The following is a 27,451-nucleotide window of genomic DNA, read 5'->3' as shown; positions in this document are numbered from 1 at the left end:
GTAGGCTGATGGGTCGATAGCTGGATGGGTCACGCTTATCCTTTCCTTTCTTCGGGATGGGTCTTATAAGGGCGACTTTCCAACTCGTAGGCACAGTGCCTGTCGACCAGCTCTGGTTGTAGATGGACAGAAGGAATCGCTTTGCACCAGGGCCGAGGTGCTTCAACATGTCGTTGGAGATGCCATCAGGGCCTGGGGCCTTCTTCTGCTTCAGCTTTCTCAGTGCTTCTTCCAGCTCACGGAGGATCAGACGTTCGGTCATGCATGGGTCCAAATCAGTACTTGCTGTGTTGTGAAGTGCAGCTCGAGTCTGGCTTCTGACATCCTTCAGTCTGTCAGCAGGGACCGTCACTGTACTATCTGCCTCAAAAGCTTTGGCGAAGACATTTGCGGCTGTTTTGCCTGTGACATCTCCGGTGTTAGTGTGGAGGGTGACCTTCCTCCTCCCAGAGTTGTCCTCGTTCAGTGTCTTGGTCAGCTGCCATAGCTTTTGAGTGTCTTTCTCCATGTTTAGGGAGGCCGTTTTCTCTCTCCAGCTGTTCTGGGTTTGGCGCTGCTTTTCTTTGTCAAAGTCTGTCCTTATCTGCGAGTGTCGCGCCACATTTTCAGGTGTGGGGTCCTTCTCCATGTTTTCTCTCGCTTCGCTCAGCTTCTTGTGCAACTCTTCCAGGGCGTTGTTCCAGTACGGTTTGTAGTCACGCCGCCTGCCTCTTGGAATGGACTTTTTTGCTGCCTGGAGTATGGCGGAGTTGAACATGGAGGCGTTTCTGTCGACACTGTGCCTATCGAAGGTGATGGACTTTGTGTAGAGGTCAGTGAGTTGGCTAAAGAGCATCCAGTTGGCTTTCTTGTAGTTCCAACTGGGCGGCAGTTTCCCTGTGCTGGGGATGACCTGCTTGGCAATGGTCAGGATTGTGGGTCTGTGGTCGCTGCCTCCAAGTTGCTCGCTGACCTCTCTCTTCGTGATCTTGTGCACGTTGTCAGTGGCTATGGCAAGATCAGGTGTGCTGGTCTTCTTCCACACTCTGGAATAGAAGGTTGGGGGATCATCAGGCTTGTTGACAAGGACCAGCTGGTTTTCGATGAGCCAGTCTTCCACTTCTTCGCCTTTTGCATCCAGACTTGGATAACCCCAGCTGGGGGAGTGGCTGTTGAAGTCGCCAACTACAATCCAGTCTTCAGTGCCAGGTCGAAGACAGTGAAGTTGCATCATCTTGTTGGGCGGACTGTAGAGGTTGCAAATGGTCAGGTTTCTTTCTGGGAGAATGAGCTTCACGGTGATGAATTCCATGTCAGCATCTTCTGATCTTTGCACCTCTATGGAAGACAGGTTGGTTTTTACCAGAGTTAGGACTCCACCTTTTGGTCTGTTTTCCCGGTCAAATCGATGTGTTTCATATCCTCTTACAGAGAATCTATGGGAGCTGTTGAGATGGGTCTCTTGGATGCAACATATGTCTATTTGTTGTGACTTGAGGAACTGTTGCAGTTCAAGTTTCTTCTGTCGCACCCCTTCTGCATTCCAATGCATGATGCGAAGTTGTTGACCGGTAGCTCTATTCTGCCCTCCCCCGGTCGAAGGAAGAGGGTCAGAACCGCAGTCAGTCGCTGAAGTTGGACCTCCTTGAGGCTGGAGGCCCGGCGCCGTCCTACCCTGGCTGCGGGACACCAGGACGACACCACATCGATCTAAGGATAATTGTACGGCCATATTATCGTGGGAGCGTAGACAGCCGATTTTCTCCCCACGCCAAGTTGGCTGCTGTCTTCCGTCTTCGGTGGTTGAGGTTCTTACTCAGGGTTACCTCCTCCCCAAGAGTAGCTGCCTTGCTGGGCTGTCGAGTCCACTCTACCCGGGTTTGACGTCGAAGTTTTCCTTCTTGTAGCCTTTGCCTTTCCCAAGGCGCACACAAGGCAGTGCGGGTTTTGAAATCGGAGTTGTCCTTCTCCTAGATGAGCGACCATCCAAGGTTAACGAGCCCCATCTGCCCGAAGCAGCTGGTTTTAAGGCGCCAGTGACCCGCCTGCATCCCTTCTCCTGTTAGTCGAAGACAGGGCCCGCCACGTGAAGGCCAGGAGCTGGATTTGACTGTCAGAGGTGTTTGGAGACACGAAGCCATTTGGAGCATTTCTTGGGAAGTAGGCGCTTATCTCTACTTCCACCCCGGCATAACAGTCCTTGGGTCCCATCCGTCGCGATATAACCTTGAACGGTTGAAAACGACGTTAAACACCAAATAAAGAAATAATCCAATGCGCAGTTTTAACCTCAAGTTTGGTTTTTCCTCAAGAACACTGTTCAATTCAGTAATCTTCTTAGAGGTGTAGCTCACTGGCAGCCCCATCAGTTCCACACTCATTGTTTGGTGTTCAACATTTTGCCCTGCATCAGCATGTCCAGAGATTACGCACCACAGGGTTCCGCCAGGTGAGAGGGTGCCGGGCAGGGTAAGTGAGGGAGAGGGGTGGCGAAATGTCAGAAAGGCACATCAGTCACACCGTTTATTGGCCACGTCAGATGCAGACGGTGTGCTGTATCGGAATCAGAGGGCCATGTACTTGATACCTCCGAAATATAATCTATGTGCTGCCGCATCCACAGCCCGGCCAAACTAAACTAACCAAGCTAATCGCGGGAAGAGAAAACGATATGTCTGCAAACGACGTAGGAACGTTTTTGTTCAATGTCCTTGTAAATGATATCATTTGGCACGGCGGGTTGCTGTATGCGTCAGTGCAGATAACGTTCATCCACTCCGCTTTTAGAAATTTTTTTCTTCTGTTTTGTGGCAAACAATGCCTTTAAATCTTGCGGTCATCTTGGAAAACAAATACTATGGGTGAAATCTAGTGTCTTGAATTTTTTTCTCAAGGTAGCTGAAATTTAGCACCAAAGGCATGGCCCTTTTTGTTCGGCAGTCGTTTGGTGCTTAGCGACTGCATTTTATTTGAGCCTGGTTTTTCGAAGAAAATAAATCAAGAACTGCATGGACATATATATATATATATATATAATGCTGACTGCTGTTCTCGATAGAAAATTATGCTATTCGTCTCAACGAGTTTCAATGCGAAAAATGGAACAGCAGGTAGGCATTCTGAAGTCCTGCTTTATATTGGTATGCAATGATTTACGTCGTGGGAGAGTGTTCAAGCCTTTGTCGTGTCAGACACTTGAGTTTTGACACTTTAGAGGACTTATCTAAATCCCGCCCACCTTGAGAGTACGAGTGAAGACTCCCATTTGAGTATTCGAGACAGAGATAGCCCAACACAATGGCCTTTTTGTAAGTAATAGCTGTGGCGGTGAAGTTTTCCGTTCACGTTTTCGATGGATGACATTGATCCGACAAGCAGCCTTTATTCTCGAAGAAAAGGTTTGAAGCATGGATTGATTTTTGGTGCCGCATGAGCTGACTTGTTAAGAAAGAAAGTACAGGGCGTATCGAGCGACATGCGATCTGTCTTTGGCTTTTCCTGTTCGAACAGTTTAGTATGGGGTCATCCAGCACAAGACTGTGCACGTTGTTTCATTCTGTTTCTGACGCACCTTGCTGTATGCACACGAATTCACCCTATGGAACCTTTCCGCCTTCCATATACAACTGCACCCCACCCTCCCCTTTCCCAATCCTCAGTAGCAAAAGCTAGACTGCAACTTAGTCATCAAAAATCATTCATACTAAATGGTATTGATACCCGCCCTCTTCCAATAATATGCCAATATTAACTATTAAATCGTATTTGCACAAAACACTTCGAAAATAACGCAAACAACACAGTTGTGAAATTAGTCCACTCTCTCTCTTTACCAGAATTCACAAAACGAGCTCTGTTGAGAACAAAACACTTGCTGTTGGAATCTGACCCACATATCTGCAATGGAAAACGCCATACAATTAGTCCAGATTCCCGATAGATCGGTGCGCGTGACTTTCTCCTGTGCTGTTTGTATTGGCACCGCTGGTTTCTGTCGCTGGCAATTGTTCCCTATCGCTCTTATCAATTCTGACTTGCCGACATTTGTTGGCGAGCTCGACTGACATCATCGGGTAACTTGCCTGGCATAATGACAGAAAAGGCCAGGGTAGAAACAGGTGAAAAATAGTTCGGAGATGACTCGGTCATGCCTAGAGCTATGTGCGTGTTTGTGTGTGTGTATGTGCGCGCGCGCTTGTGTGTGTGTGTGCGCGCGCGCGTGTGTGTGTGTGTGTGTGTGTGAGTAGAATCCACACTACCTGATGTCAAAAGTTATTATTATCGAATTTCCTGCTTTTGACAAATAGGGAGTATTGCTTTAAAGGTCAATGGTGCCCAGATGTGTTAACGTATTCTTTCCGGCCGCGTTTTAGCACTGTTCATGTGTTGTTGTTGTTGTTGTTGTTGTTGTTGTTGTTGTTGTTGTTGTTGTTGTTGTTGTTGTTGTTGTTGTTGTTGTTGTTGTTGTTGTTGTTGTTGTTTGTTTCGTTTCCTTGTTCATTTCTCTGTATGTATTGCAACCACTGGCTTTGCATCTCTTGGGCGCGCCAAGTGTCATCCTCAAATAGATAGAGGTCGACTGCCTGTTCCCACTTGACAGCACGTGATGCAAGGAATGCTACCATCGGGAAACTGTACCAGAACACGCACACGCTCTTCCACATCCAACAGGTTGCTGTGTGTAGGTTGGGACCCTCAACATAGAATGCTATTTTGGACTCGTATTTTGCAGTCTTGCGACGAACACTCTGTAACATAAAGGTCACATCGTCATTGCAGATCCCCTTTCAATACAGTTTTGTAAAAAGAGGGTATGGTGGGGACCGCATCGTTATTCAAAACTGAGGGTAGTTATTTCGGAGAAGCCGGTACTGTTTTGGAGGATAATCAAGAACGTGTGTCCCTGCTGCGCTACATGATTAATTTTATTTGTGTGGTGCAGGTGCTTGTTTGTTTGTGTTCATAGAATCACACAGTGCATTCTGTGACGTTTTGTATGGTTATTGTTGCTGCAGAGTTGCCTTGAAAGAAAATGCAGGTTTGTGTGCATGGTTTGATGACACAGAGGGTGTTGCATTCCTTTGTATGATGCGTGTCATTTATGTTGGAACAAAACACGATTTTGCATTCATGTGTGCGTGCAACTGTTGAAGGCTTATCCATAGTGAAGTCTTTCCGGTATTTCCTTCTGAAACCAAAATGATAAGATATCAGTTGCGATTAAAGTAGGTGCTTTAATGTCGCCTCTGTTCTATTAACTGCATGTCGAGCAGCTTTGAAAACTGCCCTTTGTAACAATACTAACATACACGAATTTCCACGACCAATCACGACACAAAATAAGTTATTTAACACATGTAGTTGCTTCCACAAAACATATCGCCATGGTTTTGAGGTCTCGGTGGAAATTGTGAGTACATGCACAGATGAACACAGACGTCAGCTGTCCTAATGGCTTGTGGTATGAATGAGTCAGACCTAAGTTTACTGCCGATTGGATTAAAGTCATTATCTTGAAATATCGTGGCATTTTGAGCTATCTAAATCTCTGCCCGGGCGACTGAATTAAATAGTTTCCCTATAAAATGTAAACATGTGTATCGCTACCAAGCTCTAAGATCTGTTCAAATAAAAATGGACATTACATTCTCTCTGAGTGTCTCAGCTCATGGGAAGGGTTGCTCCGTCCTGCTTGAGGGACCGTGATTGTCCGTGACAACCTTGGAACTGCCCATACAAAGATACAGCAGTCTTTTCTACTGGCTTTTCCTATGAATTATAAATCACCAACCAACGCAAATCCGTTCAAATTTTTACATGGAATAGACCTTAGCATCTTTTTATTTAGGCACAAACGAAAAATCTGCAGCCTGGCTGGTTCCTGTCCAAAATAGGATTGTTGTTGGTGAATTAGTTCCCAAGGTGCACAGATGTGTCCATTCATTCAGCAATATATACCCACTCCGCACAGAAAGCAGCCGGACTGTTGATGGTAGGTATGTGTCCAAGTGTTATGGGTGGCCGAGTGGTAACGCACTTGCGCTCGGAAGCGAGAGGTTGCGAGTTCGACCCTGGGTCAGGGCGTTAGCAATTTTCTCCCCCCTTTCCTAACCTAGGTGGTGTGTTCAAGTGCTAGTCTTTCGGATGAGACGAAATACCGAGGTCCCTTCGTTGTACACTACATTGGGGTGTTGCACGTTAAAAATCCCACGATTGACAAAACGGTCTTTCCTGGCAAAATTGTATTGGCATAGATAAAAAAAAAATTTCCACCAAAATACCCGTGTGACTTGGAACAATAGGATATGCGCCGAAATGGCTGCGATCTGCTGGTCGATGTGAATGCGTGATGTATTGTGTAAACAAAATTCCATCTCACACGGCATAAATAGATCCCTGCGCCTTGAGTCCGAGTCTGGAGATACGCGCGCGATATAATACTTCATATAACAAATGGTAAAAGCCTGGACAGGGCAGTTGTGGCCAACACGGTCGATTGCACGGGAAGAAAAGTAACCCGGCTTTACGTGTCATGGCCTGAAATGTGATATACTGATATGACCCACAAGCTAGGTTAATCAGTGGTGATGTGGGGGCTATGATTACTTGTGATTGTGTGTACCCGGGGGGTGGGAACTACCTGTACTCAGCAGGAGGTGTCGAGATCAAAGGGGTCAGCATACGTGGTGTGGGTGGACAGTTCTTGTCAGTTTCTGGAGCTCTTCAAAGCGCTACGTTTTGACAGATAGCACGCAGTGTAAGCTGGGGGTTATGATGAACGTCATACAGGGCAGGTTAAATCATTGTGTTGATTATATTAGCACAACAACTTTCCGCCCACTGTGAGAAATTTAGTCAAGTGTGGTTGTGGTGGTGTGAGTACGTGCGTGCGTAAATCATGTTCTTAATTATTTTCCCGCACACGAACGACTTCCCGCACACGACACGAAAGGCAGATACGTGTGTGTGTGTGTGTGTGTGTGAGAGAGAGAGAGAGGTGGAGATGGTCGCCATTACTCATATGTGGGACCTCATTTAACGACGTCCTGCTTTCTCCACACATCTTTAGTGGATTTTCTTTTTGTTCCGTGACAACCAAACAAAGAAAACTGCAACACAAAAAAGTGGCAAAATGCAAGTAATATCTCAGAGAGCAAGAGAGTGTATCCGGTTGCCGTGTCTCTGTCGTTATCTGGTCGCTTTTTGTCTCCGAGTGCACACACAAAACATTGGGCCTTTATGTACCTCTGCTGTAGTCTTTGCTCTCTTTATGCGTCGTTTTCTGTTTTGTTGTTGACATTCGTGTGTTGCCGTTGTTTTCATTGTTGTGTTGCCGTGTGTGGAGGTTCGCCAGACCGCTTGCCAGTGTTGATCTCTTTTGAGCTGTATACTTACAGAAAAAACGACCGGAAAAAAACCCTCAGGTAAACGTTAACCCGTGGTAATGCGCTGAGCAAGCACGGACCTCAGCTGTTAGAAAAGCGGCTCAGAATGGGTTTCTGTTTTTGTGTGTCTTTTTCCTTTCTTAGGTCAACTTTGAGACAAAACTTTTCATTCAGTAGTAAGCCTTTTTTGTCCTTTAGACTACAGACCTTCTTCAACAAAAGCTAACACTTTTGCAAGTTCGTTTGAAAGCGTTCGTACGCGCGCACGCTTGTACACACACACACACACACACAAGCACGCACGCACTCACACACTGCACACACACGCGCGCGCGCGAACGCACAGTCACACGCAGTCTAACTCTCTCTCTCTCTCTCTCTCTCTCTCTCTCTCTCTCTCTCTCTCTCTCTCTCTCTCTCTCTCTCTCTCTCTCTCTCTTTCTCTCTCTGTGGATGTGTTTGCAGAGATGGTTATGTTTATTTCTTCTGTAAATTATATCCCCTTGTCCAAAGGGCTTTTAAAGCTGAGAACAACTAAAACTCTCAAAGCGTCTCTCTCTCTCTCTCTCTCTCTCTCTCTCTCTCTCTCTCTCTCTCTCTCTCTCTCTATCTCTCTCTCTCTCTCTATCTATCTCTCTCTATCTATCTCTCTCTATCTCTCTCTATCTCGCAATAGATCACTATAATTTTTGTGTACGCTAGGCAATTTGAAAATCTGGCTTGACCACATTTTTCTCAAGTGCCAGGTTACATAATTATTCTCCCCCGAATTTAGGGTGACAACCCTTTAGTTATTCACATCGTTTTTACCTCAAGTGCCGGAGGCGGGTTAAAAAAAAGGCAAAACATGAATATCATATGGCACATATATAATACGCTGAATTAGAATTCATTAACCCATTATTTTCTTGATTGCTTGATACCGTGGTAGTGTAAATGTTACATTATGAATGCAGCTTAGTTAAGAGGTATTTGTTTTATTGTCATTTAGTAGTATCTTATTAACATTCATCACTTTGCAGAAAGGGTCAACGACACTTGTTACCAGTACTTGTTGAATTATCAATTTATGGATTCTGTGACATCTGTTTTATTCCCTGAGATTTTGTAAGCTGTAAAATAAATGATAAGTCTTCATTCCAGATATCGATATGAGCAGAGAAGAGCCAGCTCAGAGTATTCTGTTTTCCTGACACTTTCAGATACTGATCATGAATGTCTAACTGTGCAGTTCTGCTGACTCGGCAAATGACAAAAGTGCTTCACGGAGCTATAGTGAAAGAGTTAAATTAACAGTATGTAGCTTTGGTAGAGCATCGCGTAACTTAGCAAGCACTATTGTGTAGGGGTGAGTTATGTGGCTTGTACTGTCTGCATCTCGGATCAATACTGTTCTGGTCGTGAAAGTCGAGACTGCAGGTCTAGTTGTCCCAAGTGGCCGTGTGCAGAGCCCTCTGTTTCAACGTCTGTGGTCTTCTTCTTCTTCTTCTTCTTCCGCGTTCGTGGGCTGAAACTCCCACGTACACTCGTGGTTTTTTGCACGAGTGGAATTTTACGTGTATGACCGTGTTTTACCCCGCCATTTAACGTCTGTGGTCAGTATTGGCAGAGTTTGGGAGCTCCTGATGGATAGTGGACCTTGCTGCTAAAGGTCTAGGAGGATAAACCGCCTTTCACGCGCATACAGAGAGAGGGAGGGAGAGAGAGAGAGGGGGGAGGGAGGGAGAGAGAGAGAGGGGGGTGCTAGAGAGAGAGATAGCCACATAGAGAGAGAGAGAGCCACATTTACAGACAGAGAGAAAGAGAGAGATAGCCACATAGAGAGAGAGAGGGAAAGAGAGAGAGAGACAATACAGACAGAGAGAGAATGAGAGAGATAGCCACATAGAGAGAGAGAGAGAGACACACACACACACACATACACACACACACACACACACACACACACACTCACACACACACACACACACACACACACACACACACACACACACATTGACAGAGAGACTGAGAGAGAGTGGATCGACAGTCAGCTAAAGACGAGTTTGTTTGTTTGGTTGTTTGTTATACAGTCCATCATCTGAAGAACTCATTACTCCCAGACAGCCTGCAATCACCATCATTATATGGCACGTTATCACCGTGTCGGAAGGAACTTTGCAGTGAGACCTCATTACACTTCAAAAAAGCAGTAATTACACCGCTTCATTTAATCTGCAGGGTGTGGATCTACACATCCCTACGCCTGCACCTCCTGCTCGCAGCAGTAAAACACTTCCTTCCTGTTTTAAAAAGATAAAACCAGCTTTCCTATTTCAGGAATAAAATCAGTCGAAACGGGACAAGCTCGCAATGTGGCATCATTTTCAGGCCCTCCGGTTTTTCTCAAGAAGGCTCTATCTCGATGCCTGATTCGTGCATCACGTGCGACTTTCTGGTGTACACCACTGACGCTTGATTTTTTTCTGGCAGCAGGAGTATCGGTGCACGAGTGCAAGACTGCTACATCTCAGTAAAGTGAAGGTATTCCGTGACCCTCCCGAAATACCTGGCCCGTTATGACTAACCTTCCGGGAGAAACCCCGTTGATGGCAGGAGAGCACTGTGAGTGTGAGCACTATAAATATAGTTATTTATGGAGCTGAGACGAGGAGAGGCGCAGCAGTGTTGAAAAAAATAAGTAGTATCTTGTCCAAAGTCAGCGTTGTCCTCAAGTATCCCTCCTAACTTGCACATTCTTGGCTTTTGTCTATCGCTGATCCTTCAGGCATTGTACATCTACGCGAATTCGCGGATATCCGCAAAACTTAAAATACTGATAAAACTTTTGAAGCTTACATTTGGTAAAATAAAATAAAAACGATTCAGAAGAAGGCCACAAAATAGTGTTGAAAAGTAAAATCAGTGTTCAGGGTAAACCTATTTCAGCCAGGTACGTCCATGCGTGATTCTGACTACACTCGTGAGTGTTTTGTTTCAGGAACAATCACGAGGAATCTGTTAACAGTTTTTTCACGTCCTTCTACTGAAATATCACGTTGGAGCTGTCTGCCTGAAGCCAGTGTTTACAACACCCTTCTGATAGCTGGTGGCGTCGTGCGGGCTATTTCTGCCAAAGATAGATATGACAAGATTGGATTTGTTACCTTTCTGAGTTGCGGAAGACAGGGCTCCCTCTTTACAATGTGTCTGTGCCTGTTCGGCCCGCTTGTAATTTTGACTCGCATGGGGATTGCCCATCGAGTACTAAAAAGTAGGATATTAATAACATGATAGTTTTACCTGTTAATAATGCGTGTCTTAAAACGTTGATTAGAAAATTGTTATTGCTGTATGAGTAAAAATTGTAAAAAAATTTTAAAAACACGAGGATTCTGTCAACAGTTTTTCCCGTCCATCAACGAAAATATCATGTTGGAGCTGTCTGCTTGAAGCCAGTGTTTACAATACCCTCAAGTTTACTTGAACATAAAATCTTTACTGTGACCCTGAGATGGATGCACTAGTTGAGCTGGATTTCAGCATACCTGAACAAATCCATCCAACCCCGCTTCTTTTCCTTGCAGCTTTTTCCTCGTCATCTTCTTCGGTCTTCTTCTTGGGTCTTCTTCTTGTTATCGTTCTTGTACCTTTGTTAGAAGACGAGCTTACAACAGGGAATTCATGGTTTTTTTCTCGAAATATGCTTTCCTCGTCTTCCTCTTCCTTCTTCTTCTACGGCCCCGCATTATGCATCGGTTGACAACAAAAACCTGCTTCTTCCGTTTCTTCTATCAGTGCTTGACTCAAAGATATAGCGTAGCCAGGAATACTGGCTTTACTTGGCTTCTGTGCGGACGATTCTCAACTCTAAAAGATTTCGTTGTACAAACATCCCACTACACTGATTTGACGTGTCAGCCTGTGTTTATTTTGACTCAAGAAGGGCAACCTTTCGGCGAAGTTGCCTTCCTTTGGTTCAGTCTTTCTTTCCTGGTCCTCACAATGTTCTGCAATTTCCATCCCCCCCAAGTACCCCTCCATCAGGATGATCAGAACGCTGGTCTGGCATCAGAAACATCCTGGTTTATCTCGAGGAGGTTGTTGCTGTTCCCTTTGAAATCCGCTCCCAGATGGATGGGATTCTTGCCTTGATCAGTTGATGTGTGGCCCTTGTTAGTTTTAGACGTATAGTCCAGACGATAGCTAACCTTGGAAAAACTGTTACCTTCCTGATGTATGTATCAGAGCGGAGCCAACTCTTCTCGTTACAAGTTTACTTGAATTAAGTATCGCTTGGTGCTCGATGCGTGGCCCTTGTTAGTGTTGTGGTCCAGACGATAGCTAACCTCGAATAAAACTGTTCCCTTTCTGATGTATGTCTACGGGAGACGGCTGTTTGCGTTACAAGTTTACCTGAATTAAGTGGTCAGATCAACACTGTAAAAGTGTCGTCCCATTCAGCTTTGAAAATGAGCATTTGAGCCTGCCCTATAGGAAGTACAATACATTCTGTCGGCTTTTTTGCAATAGTTCTAAATCATAAAATAAAAGTGGGCCATGTTGTATAGAACATGTTCATCCCGTTGTTCTAATTACTGTTTAAGAATAGTAATTGTGTCTTTGTCTACATCTTGTTCATTTTGCAAAGATACATTTTGTTACACCATTCATCTCAAGACAGGAATCGCCACCTATTAACTTTTCATCGCCTTGCAGAAGTGTCCCGCGGGAGCAAAAATTCGGCAAAATTGACCATCATTGAAAACTCTTAAAAGTGTGTGAGTTCAAACAGTTTTTTTTGTACTTTGTAGTATTATTACAAAATGCTCATAATATGTCGGCTGTGTCGTCAACGTGACATATACTTGTCATCTGATTTGTTTTTTGTTTGTCTTGACATGATCGACCTTAGTTTAATGTGTGTGTGTGTGTGTGTGTGTGTGTGTGTGTGTGTGTTTGTGTGTGTGTGTGTGTGTGTGTGTGTGTAATTATACCTTCACAAAGTATTACTTTGAGGTGTTTCTGTCCTTTTATCTTTTTTCCTGGGGGACAGCAGGCATCGCTTGGGAAAAATGGTCTTTTGCAAGTCCGACAAGGGAACGGCGTCAAGTGTTGCCATGTTACAGAAGGGTTTACCCAACGTTCTTTCCGGCCTAAATGTGTTTTGAGACTTTCACCACATGGCCACTATCAGAATGCTTCTTTGTGAGGGTAGAGAAAACCAACGAGTGAGGGGTGGACGGGGGGGGGGGGAGGATCAGAAAGGGGGGGAGGGGGTCTTAGCAGGATAGAAACTGAGGGAGTCTGGTTTATGGATGGAAGAAAATTGGTGAATGAAAGGCGTTTTCTGCCCAAGACAGACCCTCGAAGGAGCGATCTATCACCCGCGGGATCTTTGGATGCTGACCTATGCAGCAGGTTTTGTGATACATGTGATGGGAGAAGCGCAGAGACTTGTGAATACCTGTGTTGTTTTCAGCTGACATGACTGCATAATTATGGGGGCGAGGACGCCCCCATTCTATACGGATAGTTTCGAGGTTGACCATGGGCAGCGCCATTTTGTTGTGAAATACGTCATCAGTTTGTGTACACAGGAAGTTGTGACATCCGTCACCCTATGGGAGGGGTGACGTCAAAATTGTTCATCTGTAGAAAGTTGTGAAATCCGTCACCCTATGGGAGGGGTGACGTCAAAATTGGTCATCACAGAGTTTGTGTAACACAGGAAGTTGTGAAATACGTCACCCTATGGGAGGGGTGACGTCAAAATTGTTCAACAAAAACATGATATGTCGCATTGTGCAGGGTCAATTGCAACAAACTCAAACCGAGCCATTCATACCTAGCTGTATTTGAGTGACTTATATACCCGACATTTTTATTTCTTATTTTTAGCACAGGTGTAGGAAAAATCATGAACCAAAATGTTATTTATTTTCTAATTTAACATTTTTTTTACAAATATGACCATGGTCTTTTAAACATACAGTGACATTAAACATTGTTATGTTAAAAAAAAGAAAAAAGAAAAAAAGCTTTTGTGCACAAATCAGAAAATACATTGTACATTTTACCTACAGGCCAAACCGTGAGTGTCTGTGGCAAAGCCCGACCCAGGAAATTGCACTGATTTTATATTTAGATCAGAGAGAAATTGTCAAGAACAGGCGCTTGCATTTGGATGTGTCCAATGATAGTAGGTTTGGTTGTGATCAATCAGAATAATGTAGGAATAAAAATGTATGACAGTTTAGTATGATGACATGTAATTCACATATGCTGAAATATGATATTATACATCATGTAATATTATTATGGCTGTTGCCATGACCATGAAACCCAACAAAGGTTTAATGTAATGTAATTCAAAATACCAAAACCGAGCACCTATTAATCTCGTCTTTGCGCGTGAAGATTGAGGCCGTCTGCCAGTAGCGGTTAGGTCATACAGTGGAACCCCTCTCTAGCGACCTTTAAAATGTTGACAAAAATCGGTCCTTGTGGAGGAGGGTCCTTACAGAGGGAGGGGGCGGAGTCAGGGGGCCACAAAGAAAGTCAGATTTAAAAAAAAAAAGAAAACAGAGAAGTTTGAGTTGCTGACGACCGTTCTCTCTGAAAGCAAACTGCTTCGATTTCATGTTTGTCCTTGGTGTCCACCAGTTCTGGTGCATGTACTACCCTGGCCAAGTTTCCTCTCAAGACATCAAAGAGACCGCCCCAGTATACTCTACAGCCTCTGGGCGAACCACCTCTCATAGCTAAAACTGGGTCAATGACCCCTGGGAAGAAGGTCAGTGTCTATAAAAATTTTACTCCTAGGCCTGCGGCCAGGGGGGGAGGGGGGGAGTATACCGGTACCATTTGAGAATCAGACCAAATGAGAATTGAACCATTTGAGAACATCCTTTTTTTTCAATCACTACATCGAAGGCCTGCGGCCCGGGGTTCACATGGGTTGGTTTGTTTGTTTGTTTCAAACCCACACCCATATACACACATTTCCCATTTAAACCATTTGTCGGCCCCCTGTCGATATTTATCGACTAAGTTCCTTGTCTGTACTGTTGTGCATTGATGTTGTGATATCAGGAATTGTGCCGCGGTTTTCTTAGTGAATAGCAGTTTTGTCCGCAAAACGAGTACAAGAAACTTGTCTTCAACAGTTCTTGCAGTTAGACACAGAGTCCCTGTGCAGAAACAGCTTTCCCGATCACATGTCGATTAACTGTAACTGAATTAACGGATGTGTTTGAAAGCGAAATGAGTCAGATAAGTGAGGAGCCGCGAACAGAAATATTGCTGTTTGGTGCATCCGTGTGAAAGGCCTCTGGTTCCTGTGTTAATTGTAAGATTACATTGCCGGTGTCAAAGTTTGCACTGAATGCAGTGATACATTTTGTGAGCTTTTGGGTCATTTGTAAGGCTGCAGTTTGGTCAGTGCAGTACTGTTCTAAACTGAACACGGATAACTTACCTGCAGCAGAGGACGTGTTTGTTTGTTGGGTAGTATTCTAGTTGGAAACCAGTGGTACGGTGCATAGCCTAAAAAAAGGCTTGAACAGTCTTCAGTTCTCTCCCAAACAAACAGATAATTGTGCTTGTTGCGGCTCTATTTGTGCATTGACGAACAAATTAGCATTCATCAACAAGCAAGTCATTAAATTGACCGGACAGATTGTTTGCAGTGTATCAACTACTGCTAGTGCTTCTTTACGGATGTATCGACTAGTACTGCGACTATTCATACTTGTTCTCGTGCATTGACTGAGAAAATAACCTTAAACAATCCGCACTCATCCATCGACTGTTCCCAACGTGATTTATTCTGAGACGATGCCTTCCTTGGAAATTCCCCTTTACGAACCCGAAGGCAAAACCTGTTCTTGCTCCGGCTGCATTGACTTTTGTTTTGCTCTGGTAAGACGAAACGGACTTTACTGTATTTACCTGGCTGTGTGGGAATTAAGGTAGCATTATCTTCTCCTCTTGCTTGACTGCATGCTGTTTAGTTTTTGTTGTCTAGACAAGTCTGTTGTGTTTGTAGTGTGAGCTGTGAAGCTATCTTCTCTTGAGCGTTGAATTTTGTGTTGCCATCTCAAGAAACGAGATTATGTTGGACGTTGAGTTGTTTTGCCACGCACTGTTGGCTGATGTGGTACCAAGGTCGATGTTTTTGTGTGTGTTTGTGTCTTGTTACTCGTATGAATGGCTGTTATGTATTTAAATGTTAAAACATCAGGTAGTGCCATCATTCTAGAGCAGGTCGGTTACATCGCAGTTATGGAAACTTTTTCTCTCGAATGACGTTGGTTGTGCCCATCTATTAGCAAAAAAAAAAAAATAGGTCTGTTTACGGTAACCCGACCGACCCTATTTTTTTCGCGCGACCCTAGACTTTTTTTTGGCATTTGGGGGAAAAAAAAAAAAAAAATTGGTTTTTTTTCAAAATAACGTAAAAATATGGTTTTTTGGGGAAAAAAAAAATCCCGACCTACCGACCCTATCTTTTTGGCCTATGTTACCGTAAACAGACCTATTTTTTTTTTGGCCTAATCAAGTTTCTGGATCCAACGAGTCTTCGTGGGACTATGTTAAATACCTTTTGATTCAGGTTATTGCTTTTGCGCTTGTCATGGTGAGAGCGTGAAAATGTGTTTGGTGCGACTGTTTGTCTGTCTGGGTTTGTGTCTGCCCCTGTGTATCTTTCTGAGCTTCCGTATCTGTCGACCGCGTGCGATGAACCACAAGTACATCATCTTACAAGTACTCTTCGCTCCTCATTGTCTCTGCCCCCCCCCCCCCCCCCAAAAAAAAACCAAAAAAAACCAACAACAAAAACACCCAGTTACACCGTTAGCGCAGTCGCTAGCGCTCCGGACTAGGTCGGATTTGAATCCCTCTGCAAGCCAAGAATTTTGTGTTAGTTTATTTTTCATTAATTCTTCTTCTTTTCTTTTTCTAAACCCTTACCCAACTCAACATTGACTTCATCTGAAATCGTAGAAGTTCTGTAATATGCGGCATGGTTTGCACGATTGCCGCTCTATTAAGTTACTTCTTTTGAAAAGTTTTCCAGAATTCCCTGTTCAGGCTATCTTTGGTAATGTCAGCGCGTGGGAAAAGCCCCCAAAAGGCGCATGTATCACCGCGCGTCGACTGCAGCCAATGGTTGATATTTACTTGTAAATAATGCACTTATGCCACAGCGTAATAAAACAGGTTGCCGTGAAAACGGATGTTCAAATGCTCAACGCTTGCTGCAGGCAAACTAATTTGCTACGCGAGGTCTGTGCAGACAGGTGTCGAGAGTTTGTGCCGGTGTAACACGAAATTTTTACTCCACGAAAAATTTACTCCGGAGTAAATATTTCGTACGAAATTCTTACTCCGAGTACACTCTTCGTACGAGAAAAGAACTCCCCAAGGCACGAAAAAATTACTCACTCTACGAAATTTTTACTCCCCATTTTTTTTACTTCCAGTAAAAATCTCGTACGCAAAAATGGGATGCGGGCGAAGGGATCATGCCAATAAGTGATCTCGCGCAAACGAATGTCGCGCTACCCTCCTTCCACCCCTTCCACCACCAAGACTAACAAGGGGACAAGGGAGTAAAAATTTCGTACACCTGGCATGGGCAGTTAAATTGCTCGTGTTGGGGTGAAGTAATTTATTCGTTATTTATTCGTCATGGGAGTAACATTTTTGTACGAAATGTTTACTCGGAACTCACCTGTCTTGGGGAGTAATTTTCTCGTGCAATGGGGGAGTGCTTTTTTCGTAAAGGGAGTAACTTTTTCGTACGAAATGTTTACTCCGGAGTAAAAATCTCGTGGGAGTAATTTTCTCGTGTTACACCGGAAATTATCATCATCATCATGATTCAGGGCTACCGTTTGGCCTTTGCCAGCGAATCCAGGCCGCAGGTGGAAGAGACTGGGATAAGGAGGGACTGGAGGAGAAGTTTGTCGCCCCGAGAGAATGAGATTGACTGACCCAGATTGCAGGCGTCTTGACCATACTTTTTTTGTAAGCTGGCGTCCTGAATCAAAATGTTTTCTCTGTCGTCACATGTGTTATGTTAATGATGTTCATAGTGTCACAAACTTTTTACTACGCGTTACTCATCATTGCATGTATCTGATGCTACTTTCTTTTGTTTTCGATGAGAAGTTCAGTGCTTTCCTTGTTGTCTTTGACAATCATGTCAGTGGGTTTACACAACTCTCCTGTTGTTTTCTATCGTTGTTGGCGTGTTACAAAATTAGTTGGATCGGGAGTGAATGATAACAGGAAAACATAAACGGAGGCAGGTGTATACCAGCATAGAATGAGACCACAGTACACTAGGTATTTGTGCTCACCAGCAAACATGAAAAAGAGTCGTTTGTGTCAGGTGTAGAATTATAGTCAGTGCGAGCAAGGTAGACATTGCAATGTTCTCCATAACAAGAAAGGCGTAATGTTTTGGGTTGGCATAGTTTGGCAGCGTTCCTGAAGTGTTGAAGGTCTACTACCGAGACTGTTCCCCCTGTTGGCATAGTTTGGCAGCGTTCCTCAAGCGTTGAAGGTCTCAAGACCTCTGAGTAGGTGTGTTGTTCGTCTTTTAGTCAACACCAAAGAAGATGGAACTTCGGGGTTCGACGTTCTTTGGTCTCGTGTCGAATTCTTCGTTTCGTTCGTCAGTGAAATATCCACTGCCAGACGCATAAATACGCTTAGGCACGTTTCGTTTCTGTCCGCAAGCAAAGGTGTTTCCTGGCATTGTCTTTTAGCGTTGTCATAGAATGTTAAAGAGAGGAAGACTGGCTAATTAAATGCCCCTTCTCTCTGTCTGTCTGTCTGCCTCTCTCTCTCTCTCTCAGAGTCTCTATCTTTCTCTTAGAGTCTCTCTCTCTCTTTCTCTCAGAGTCTCTCTCTCTCTTTCTCTCTCTCTCTCTCTCTCTCTCTCTCTCTGACTCCAGTCTCTGCCCCCCACCCCCTCTCTCTCTCTCTCTCTCTCTCTCTCTCTCTCTCTCTCTCTCTCTCTCTGACTCCAGTCTCTGCCCCCCACCCCCTCTCTCTCTCTCTCTCTCTCTCTCTAACTCCAGTCTCTGTCCCCCCTCTATCTCTCTCTCTCTAACTCCAGTCTCTTCCTCTCTCTCTCTCTCTCTCTCTCTCTCTCTCTCTCTCTCTCTCTCTCTCTCTCTCTCTCTCTCTCTCTCTCTCTCTCTCTCTCTCTCTCTCTCTCTCTCTCTCTCTCTCTCTCTCTCTCTGGTTTCACTTCAACCAAGGAGAGATATCTCTCTTGCTGCCAAACCGCGTCGTCTCCAGGCAGGTTTCACGGTAATCAGACTCTTTGATGTGTGTAAACTTTGCCTTCAAATTACTTGCTTACTGTGTTGATTTTCATCATTTTTTCTGCTTGGCATGAGTAAGTATGGTATTTGCAATACAAAAAAATAAATAAAAGCTAAAATGTTTGTGTTTGAGCAATTATTTGAGCGCGTTTTTCGAAGCGAACGTGTGAATCCTGACAGACACCATTTCCTTCTGTCACATGACCCCATCTCAAAGTGTGATTCAACAGACACAAAAATAACACACAAAACTTATGATAATGGGGTTATTAATTCAATTAATACACAAGGTTAGTCTCTGACTAGAGAAAATAGGGAAACAATATCAAATGGGAGCATAAAACCGTTTCTGGAAAAATTTTCAATCACCACCGAAAGTGTCTGTCAGTAAAAAAAACACGTGCTTTGTTTGCAAAGCAAAGCCTAATTTTACACATCGCGTGCTTTTGTCTGTTATTCTTGCTTGTGAACATCATTTTATTGATGTTCTTCACTGGAAAGCAGGTGTATCATCAACAGTATCACAAAATCGCAAAGAATGAACATTTTTGTTGTGATCCGACCGGTGTCTGTAGACTGAATCACACGTTCGGCAAACTTCGTTTTTAACGGAAATAACCGAGCCTTTAATCGGAAACGACGTTTCAACCGCTTCATATCGTCTGCAGGAAGAAAAAGAGGAATGCGATACCCAGTGAGTAAAACATTTAATCGTTTTTAATGCCTTTTGATCAAGTTTTGTTGCGTCTGTCAGCAACGTTCGTCAACCCAACGTTCGGCACAGCGACGCACGCATACGGATTTGCAGCGTTTGCATTCGGAAAGTGAGGGATTTGTGAGTTCGTTTGCATAATTTCAATCGCTAGTAGGTTTTCCCTTCGTCTCCCATTCTTGTGTGTACATGTTATTGGCATTTCATTGTGTAAATTGAAAGTTTGTGAGTAACAGTAGTAAAATCTGTCGAACGTTGGCAACGCTGACAGACGGAAATATCGAACGTTGCCTTCAATGACAGACTGGCTTGGCGATCGTACTTTCGATTCGTAGGAACACAATATATAGAGACAACAATGTGCGCTCGTTACCACAACGGTCATGAACCGGTGTAACACAAAATTTTTACTCCACGAAAAATTGACTCGGACGGAGTAAACTTCCAGTAAAAATCTTGTACGAAAAAAGAACTCACAAGGAACTAAATTTTTACTCCCCAAATATTTACTCCCAGTAAACATCTCGTACGAGAAACTTAGGGCCTACTCCTTCGTTTATAATTCGCGCAATATCCCATTTACGTGCAATCCCGTTTTGCCGCCGTCCCATTTTGGCGACATTTAACAAGCCAAGCGTCATTTTACTACCGCATCCCATTTTGGCGCAATCCCGTTTCGCCGCTATCCCATTTTTTTGAATTTTTTTTTTCTTTTTACATTTAGTCAAGTTTTGACTAAATGTTTAACATAGAGGGGGAATCGAGACGAGGGTCGTGGTGTATGTGTGTCTGTGTGTGTGTGTGTGTGAGTGTGTGTGTGTGTGTGTGTGTGCGTGTGTGTGTGTAGAGCGATTGAGAGTAAACTACTGGACCGATCTTTATGAAATTTGACATGAGAGTTACTGGGTATGATATCCCCGGACGTTTTTTTTCAGTTTTTCGATAAATGTCTTTCATGACGTCATATCCGGCTTTTTTTTAAAAGTTGAGGCGGCACTGTCACACCCTCATTTTTCAATCAAATTGATTGAAATTTTGGCCAAGCAATCTTCGACAAAGGCCGGACTTCGGTATTGCATTTCAGCTTGGTGGCGTAAATATTAGTTTATGACTTTGGTCATTAAAAATCTGAAAATTGTAATTAAAATTATTTTTTTATAAAACGATCTAAATGTACGTTCATCTTATTCTTCATCATTTCCTGATTCCAAAAACATATAAATATGTTATATTCGGATTAAAAACAAGGTCTGAAAATTAAAAATATAAAAATTATTATCAAAATCAATGGACGTCTACCCACAACACGCCACTGGATGCCGCGTGGTGCCAGTCGTGAAAACCAGGTTCTTTGTCCCACAGTGAGACATTCAAGTTGGGGACTTTGTGACCGCTGACTTTGTCAGCATGGATGGAAAGGTGGAGAGATACAGGGCGGTGATCATCCCCAAGTCAACCCATTTCCCCGATGGGCCAGATCGAGAGGAGATCTGTGTGAAGTGTTTGCGCGCAAAAGACAATGGGAGATACTATGTCTTTCCTAATGTTGATGACATTTCATGCTTGCCAATGGCTCAGATAAAAAAAAATCCCACCAACGAACCATGAACAACAGGGGGGATTACTATTTTGACATGTGACCAAGTCTCATTTGAGCGTTCACAGTGTTACCTGAGAATAGCACACCCCCTTGAATTGGGACCAAAGAAAAAGCGTTGTATATATGCATTTTTGAATGCTTTTCTAAAGTCATAAGTTCATTTGTGAAAAAAATAATTTTTTAGGGATTGTTTTGCTGAATGCATGCAGTTAAGAAATTGACCCCGTTTTCAAATTTAGGGGGTAGGGTTGCCCCATAGCCCACGTATGTCTGTGTGACTGTGTCAAATATCAATCTACTTTGCGTACAAACTGTATAGATGTTTGTTTTTCGATTTTAGAATGATTTCTTAAGCTGGTTAGAACTTCTGAGGTCTACAGGAAACGATAAAGATAAAAAATGTACAAAATATAAGTAGCGTCCTTTATCTTACCATTGTTCTGATCAATACTGTCCCTTTATTTGCAAGTTAACCGTTTTTATTAATGTGTTCAAGGAGTATGTTAAAAATTATTATCAATGGTTGCTTTAAACAGCACCTTTGGGCAGTTATTATGCACTGAAGTTGTAAAAGCATGTTTTGGGGTTTTTAGGATATAGCGTCTTGGAACGCCAATCATCTTGGAAATACGAATGTTCATATAATTTTTTTTACTGTTTTGGATAGATAAAAAGTTGAACTCTTGGTGCAAACTGTTTTTTGGCCCCTGTTTGACTATTTATTATTTTGGAATATTGTGTGTGAGAGGGAAACTGCAATCCTCAATATCATGAAACGTGCCTTCACTGTTTTATGAAAGATTTTTCACCTGCTTTTTACCTATATATATGCGAGAGACAGGCTGGGTCCGGTTTAACACAGGTGAGAAGACTTAGTCACACCTTTGGGCTTGTCGCTCCTCAAATGTTCTCAGAAAGGTGTGACGGTTGTCGGCATGTGGGTGCTACGTTTCTGGCTTTTCTGCTACTGTCCTTTCTAAAAAAAGAATTCAACATAGATTTGACTTCAGGAGTTGCCGTGTGTATACCATTGGTGCTTTCCTTCATTAACGTTGTGGTTGAGTTTGTGATATCCAGGACAGGTGTTATGAGTGTAAAGGCGGGATGGTGTTCGTTATGTTGAATGTCCAATAATGCTGCGACTTTTACGACTAGTATTCCCTCCTCTCTGAGTCTCTCTCTCTATCTCTCACTGGGTCTCTCTCTCTCTCTTTCTCTAGGTCTCTCTCGCTCTCTCTGAGTCTCTGTCTCTCTCTCAGAGTCTCTCTCTCTCTCTCTCTTTCTCTCAGAGTCTCTCTCTCTTTCTCTCAGAGTCTCTCTCTCTCTCTCTCTCTCTCTCTCTCTCTCTCTCTCTCTCTCTCTCTCTCTCTCTCTCTCTCACACTCTCTCACTGGGTCTCTCTCATATCATGTCAAGGCAGAGCAATGGTGCTTTCACGTGTTTGTTAGTACTACATATCTATGTATTTAACTACGTAGCATACGCATACATGTACACATCATTATAATGTATCGTACACTACTCAGTTTCTGGGCTGCAAAAGGGAGGGAACATGCTGCGCACGAAACGTTCAGTGGGGTGGTTCTGTCCCTTGCATTATTGCTCGCACAGTGAACGTGCTATGGCGTAATTTAACTGGGTAAACGTGGGATCATGAATGTTTTGTTGAATAATTGTTTGCAGGTGCAGCGCTGTGCAGGATTATGCAAGAGCAAAAATAAACGAGGGAGGCTCTGGCACGTCATGATGAATGCTGGAGAGAAATTGCATGATCATGACAGTGAGACTGTGTGTGTGTGTGTGTGTGGTGCAGGTGAAAAAGGCGTAGCTTCAGATAGCAGGCGGTATGTTTCAATAGGACAGTTCGTGTCAGGGAGAGAGGGTGGTATGGGGATTGTACAGAGGAAAAACAAAATGACAGGCGGAGGTGTCTGAATAGACCGGGTTTTTGCGTGTTACAGTGTCTGTGTGTCAGCATCGTTTTCTCTCTCTCTGTCTCTGTCTTTCTCGGTCTGTCTCTCTCTCTCGGTCTGTCTCTCTCGATCACTCTCTGTCTCTCTCTGTCTCTGTCTCTCTCTGTCTCTCTCTCTCTCTCTCTCTCTCGATCACTCTCTGTCTCTCTCTGTCTCTGTCTCTCTCTGTCTCTCTCTCTCTCTCTCTCTCTTCGTGTCTGTCAATCAACATTACGTCCACCTGAATGTATGAGTACCAGCAGAGAGACAGCACTACTGAGGTGACGAAGGACATCATCATAGCGACACCGTAATTTTCGCACACAATGCTGCAGCTGCGCATGCTAACACCAGTGTGTGTGTATGCATGAAAACATCTACGCTATTTCGTTACACGGAGATTCGAAATACAATAACTGGTTGTTTTTTACGGCAGATCAGACGGCAGAGCTTGTAATCTGTGCAACTGCAGAAATTACACACAAAATGGGGTAAGGGGGGTTCGGAGGGGAGGGGGGGTGGCTGTTTGAGGAAAGCTAATTTTGGGGAGAAATGGGGTGGTGGTGATAATTCTAGGCACTGCTCACTTCAGAAAAAAAGGGTGTGGAATGGTGTCTTGTGTCTGTGCATTTTTTTTTATTATTCTCTTTATTTATATAGCGCCTTATCCTAAGTTCAAAGCGCTTTATGCCGTGTGAGATGGAATTTTTTACACAATATATCACGCATTCACATCGACCAGCAAACCTCAAGCCTGTTAGGCGAATGTTCACCTTTTGCGGCCTTTATTCCAAGTCACACGGGTATTTGATGGACATTTTTATCTATGCCTATACAATTTTGCCAGGAAAGACCCTTTTGTCAATCGTGGGATCTTTAACGTGCACACCCCAATATAGTGTACACGAAGGGACCTCGGTTTTTCGTCTCATCCGAAAGACTAGCACTTGAACCCACCATCTAGGTTAGGAAAGGGGGGAGAAAATAGCGGCCTGACCCAGGGTCGAACACGCAACCTCTCGATTCCGAGCGCAAGTGCGTTACCACTCGGCCATTTGTCAGTGTCTGTGTTTCTTTTTTACTATCTGTCTGTCATCAGAAGATAAATGAGAAGACAAAGAGCGCCCCGTAGAAAGTGTTTACCTTAAAACATAGAAAAACAAACTTTCAATGAAAGCAAATAACAAACAAACAAAACAAAAACAAACCGGGCTTCTCCGTGCAAGGAAGATTGCAAACAACTACAACCAACAATCTAATGGTGCACGTAAGCTATCAAACTCCTAAATATTTTGTTCCGGTGGGCTTGATGTTTTAAAGGCGCATTCATTAGAGAGGAACATGTTAAATCAGGCACACTTTTATTATTTTTGGCCGGATTAACTTGCTCAGAGAAGCGTACTTAAGTCAAGGATTTGCTGCTTATGTTATTGGCTCGAAGTACAGGCACGTAAAAAAGACACGAGCACGCCGGTAAAACTATTTTTGGAGCGGTTCGATGTGTCTGAAGAGCTCTGCAAGCTTGCAGTGATATACACGACGGCGTGCATTCACGTATGCACGCACGCACACGCGCACACACACACGCACGCACACACACACACACACACACACACACGTGCGCGCGCGCGCGCGCACACACTCTGATTTTGTGTGACTTAGAGCCATTGGAGGAACTTTTGAAATTCCACACAAGAAGTGTATCCGAAGGGAAATGCTCGTGTGTGTGTGTGTGTGTGTGTGTGTGTGTGTGTGTGTGTGTGTGTGTGTGTGTGTGTGCGTGTAAGTGTGTGTGTGTGTGTGTGTGTGTGTGTGTGTGTGTGTGTGTGTGTGTGAAAAACTAATCATGTTTGCAATTTGCATCTGTGAGACTCTGACTGACAGTGCAATGCCACGGCTATCGCCCCATGCACACAGTATGATTCATATCAAGGCCTAACAGAAAAATCGGTGTGGTTACGGTAACCCGACCTACCCTATTTTTAGGGGCCGACCCTATAACTGTTTTTACATTTAGTCAAGTTATGACTAAATGTTTTAACATCGAGGGGGGAATCGAGACGAGGGTCGTGGTGTATGTGCGTGTGTGTGTGTAGAGCGATTCAGACTAAACTACTGGACCGATCTTTATGAAATTTGACATGAGAGTTCCTGGGTATGAAATCCCCGAACGTTTTTTTCATTTTTTTGATAAATGTCTTTGATGACGTCATATCCGGCTTTTCGTGAAAGTTGAGGCGGCACTGTCACGCCCTCATTTTTCAACCAAATTGGTTGAAATTTTGGTCAAGTAATCTTCGACGAAGCCCGGACTTCGGTATTGCATTTCAGCTTGGTGGCTTAAAAATTAATTAATGACTTTGGTCATTAAAAATCTGAAAATTGTAAAAAAAAATAAAAATTTATAAAACGATCCAAATTTACGTTCATCTTATTCTCCATCATTTGCCGATTCCAAAAACATATAAATATGTTATATGTGGATTAACAAGCTCTGAAAATTAAATATATAAAAATTATTATCAAAATTTTTTTTTCGAAATCAATTTAAAAACACTTTCATCTTATTCCTTGTCGGTTCCTGATTCCAAAAACATATAGATATGATATGTTTGGATTAAAAACACGCTCAGAAAGTTAAAACGAAGAGAGCTACAGAAAAGCGTGCTATCCTTCTTAGCGCAACGAATACCCCGCTCTTCTTGTCAATTCCACTGGCACTGCCTTTGCCACGGGCGGTGGAGTGACGATGCTACGAGTATACGGTCTTGCTGCGTTGCGTTGCGTTCAGTTTCATTCTGTGAGTTCGACAGCTACTTGACTAAATGTTGTATTTTCGCCTTACGCGACTTGTTACATTTGTCAAAAAAAAACCCACACAAAACAAGAAAACGAGTGCAGAAAACGCAATGAAAGCGAAAGCGCCCGAGTCGCACACTTATTTCCCGGTCAAGTAGGTTTAATTTGTACACATTAGAAAAAAAAGTTTAGAAAAAAAGTTTAAAAACAAAAGTGATTGCCTACCTTCCTACCCTATTTTTTTTGACTATGTTACTGTAACCACACCTATTTTTTTTTTTTTTTTTTTTTGCCCAATCATAATCAATTTTCAAACGCCTGTGCGGCGGCGAACATGCCGATATGCCGACTCGATCACCCAAAACAGACAAGCAAGAAGTTGGAGTCCGATTCCTGCAGCAGTTCCGTGCTGAAAGCACAACAAAAAACAGACCCGCAGAAGTTTTGAGGAAGCTTGTTGAAAGAACAAGCAAGGGTCGAGCAGTGGACATAGGTGCACGGGTGTTAGTGTTTTTACAGGTGTGTGGCTTGCCGGCCAACGGACAGGTGTAACGTGCGAAAAGATAACGGAACGGCAGGTGTTTTGGACATCAGAGAGTTGTTTTTGTGCGGGATCATCATGATGAACGGCCATGTCAGCCATAACGGGGTAGGTCGGATTTGTGTGTGTTTGCGATCATGTTTTTAAAACGACAGGTTGATCGAAGACAAGAAATGTAAGGGAAGAAACATACCGAGTCGCTGTCACAGAAGCACCTACCTCAATAACTACAATTTCGCTTAAAAGGAACAGTTTCCTTGGATCTTGCATAAAGAATTTCGACTCTTCTTTTTTTTTATATATATCAAAAGGAATCAAGGTTCATTTGTGATGTTGACATTTATTTCTCACATATTTTATCATGCAGAGTTTTAGATTACTTGATAAGAAATGTGTGTTTGGGCGTGCGTGTTTGGATGCGCGTGTGTCTGTGTGTGTTTGTATATTGTACAAATGTAATCAATTCAAAAAAACGTAGCAGAATGCGAGTGTGTTACAAAATAATATGAAATAAATGTCCCTAGCCATTAACCACTTATTACCCCAATTTACGTAGAGAGCATACATATAATGTACCCCTTTTCATGCCAGCACTTTTCAGAAAAATGCTGGGCGAGGAACAGCATTGGGAGAGAGAGTGTGAGCTCATTACTCGCTCCAGAAGTAATCCGAAATTAGTATTGCCGATTGGTGTCGGATTAGACGTTGAACGGCACGGCAAACTCTCGTGGGATTACTGTCTATTCTTATGCATAAACCGTATGGGCCTCTATTGTTTTCTGTCGAAGCCGTTAGAGAGGGATTTGTTTGTTGCTGTTTTCGCACTCCAACGCGCAGGAGCAGCAGGGTTTAATCATGATTGTCTTGAAAGGCCTGTGTGGCCTGATTATTACTAGGACAAAGAGAGGGGCGGTATGGGACGGAGGCTTGCGAAGGAGATTGTTTGGTGTGTGTGTGTGTGTGTTTGTGTGTGTGAGTGTGTGAGAGAGAGAGAGAGAGAGAGAGAGAGAGAGAGAGAGAGAGAGAGGTGCTTGGATGTACAATAAGCGTTTGATGACAAAATGTTATTTTGTTGACTCCGACCACACTGTAGCGGCTTGTATGTTGATCTACACAACACTCGGTCATACAACGGTAACAAAACCCAGCGAAGTGCTTA

The 27,451-nt window shown here is 43.5% G+C and overlaps 1 protein-coding gene across 1 annotated transcript in view; it reads left to right on the top strand.

Moving 5' to 3' along the window:
* The window catches only part of LOC138971392 (dihydropyrimidinase-like), a 110,807-nt gene that overhangs the window by 65,080 nt on the left and 18,276 nt on the right, over positions 1–27,451 (top strand). The window lies entirely within an intron of this gene.

This window comes from Littorina saxatilis, linkage group LG7, assembly GCF_037325665.1.
Source record: "Littorina saxatilis isolate snail1 linkage group LG7, US_GU_Lsax_2.0, whole genome shotgun sequence".
Lineage (NCBI taxonomy): Eukaryota > Metazoa > Mollusca > Gastropoda > Littorinimorpha > Littorinidae > Littorina > Littorina saxatilis.
This window is presented reverse-complemented; position numbering and strand designations above follow the sequence as displayed.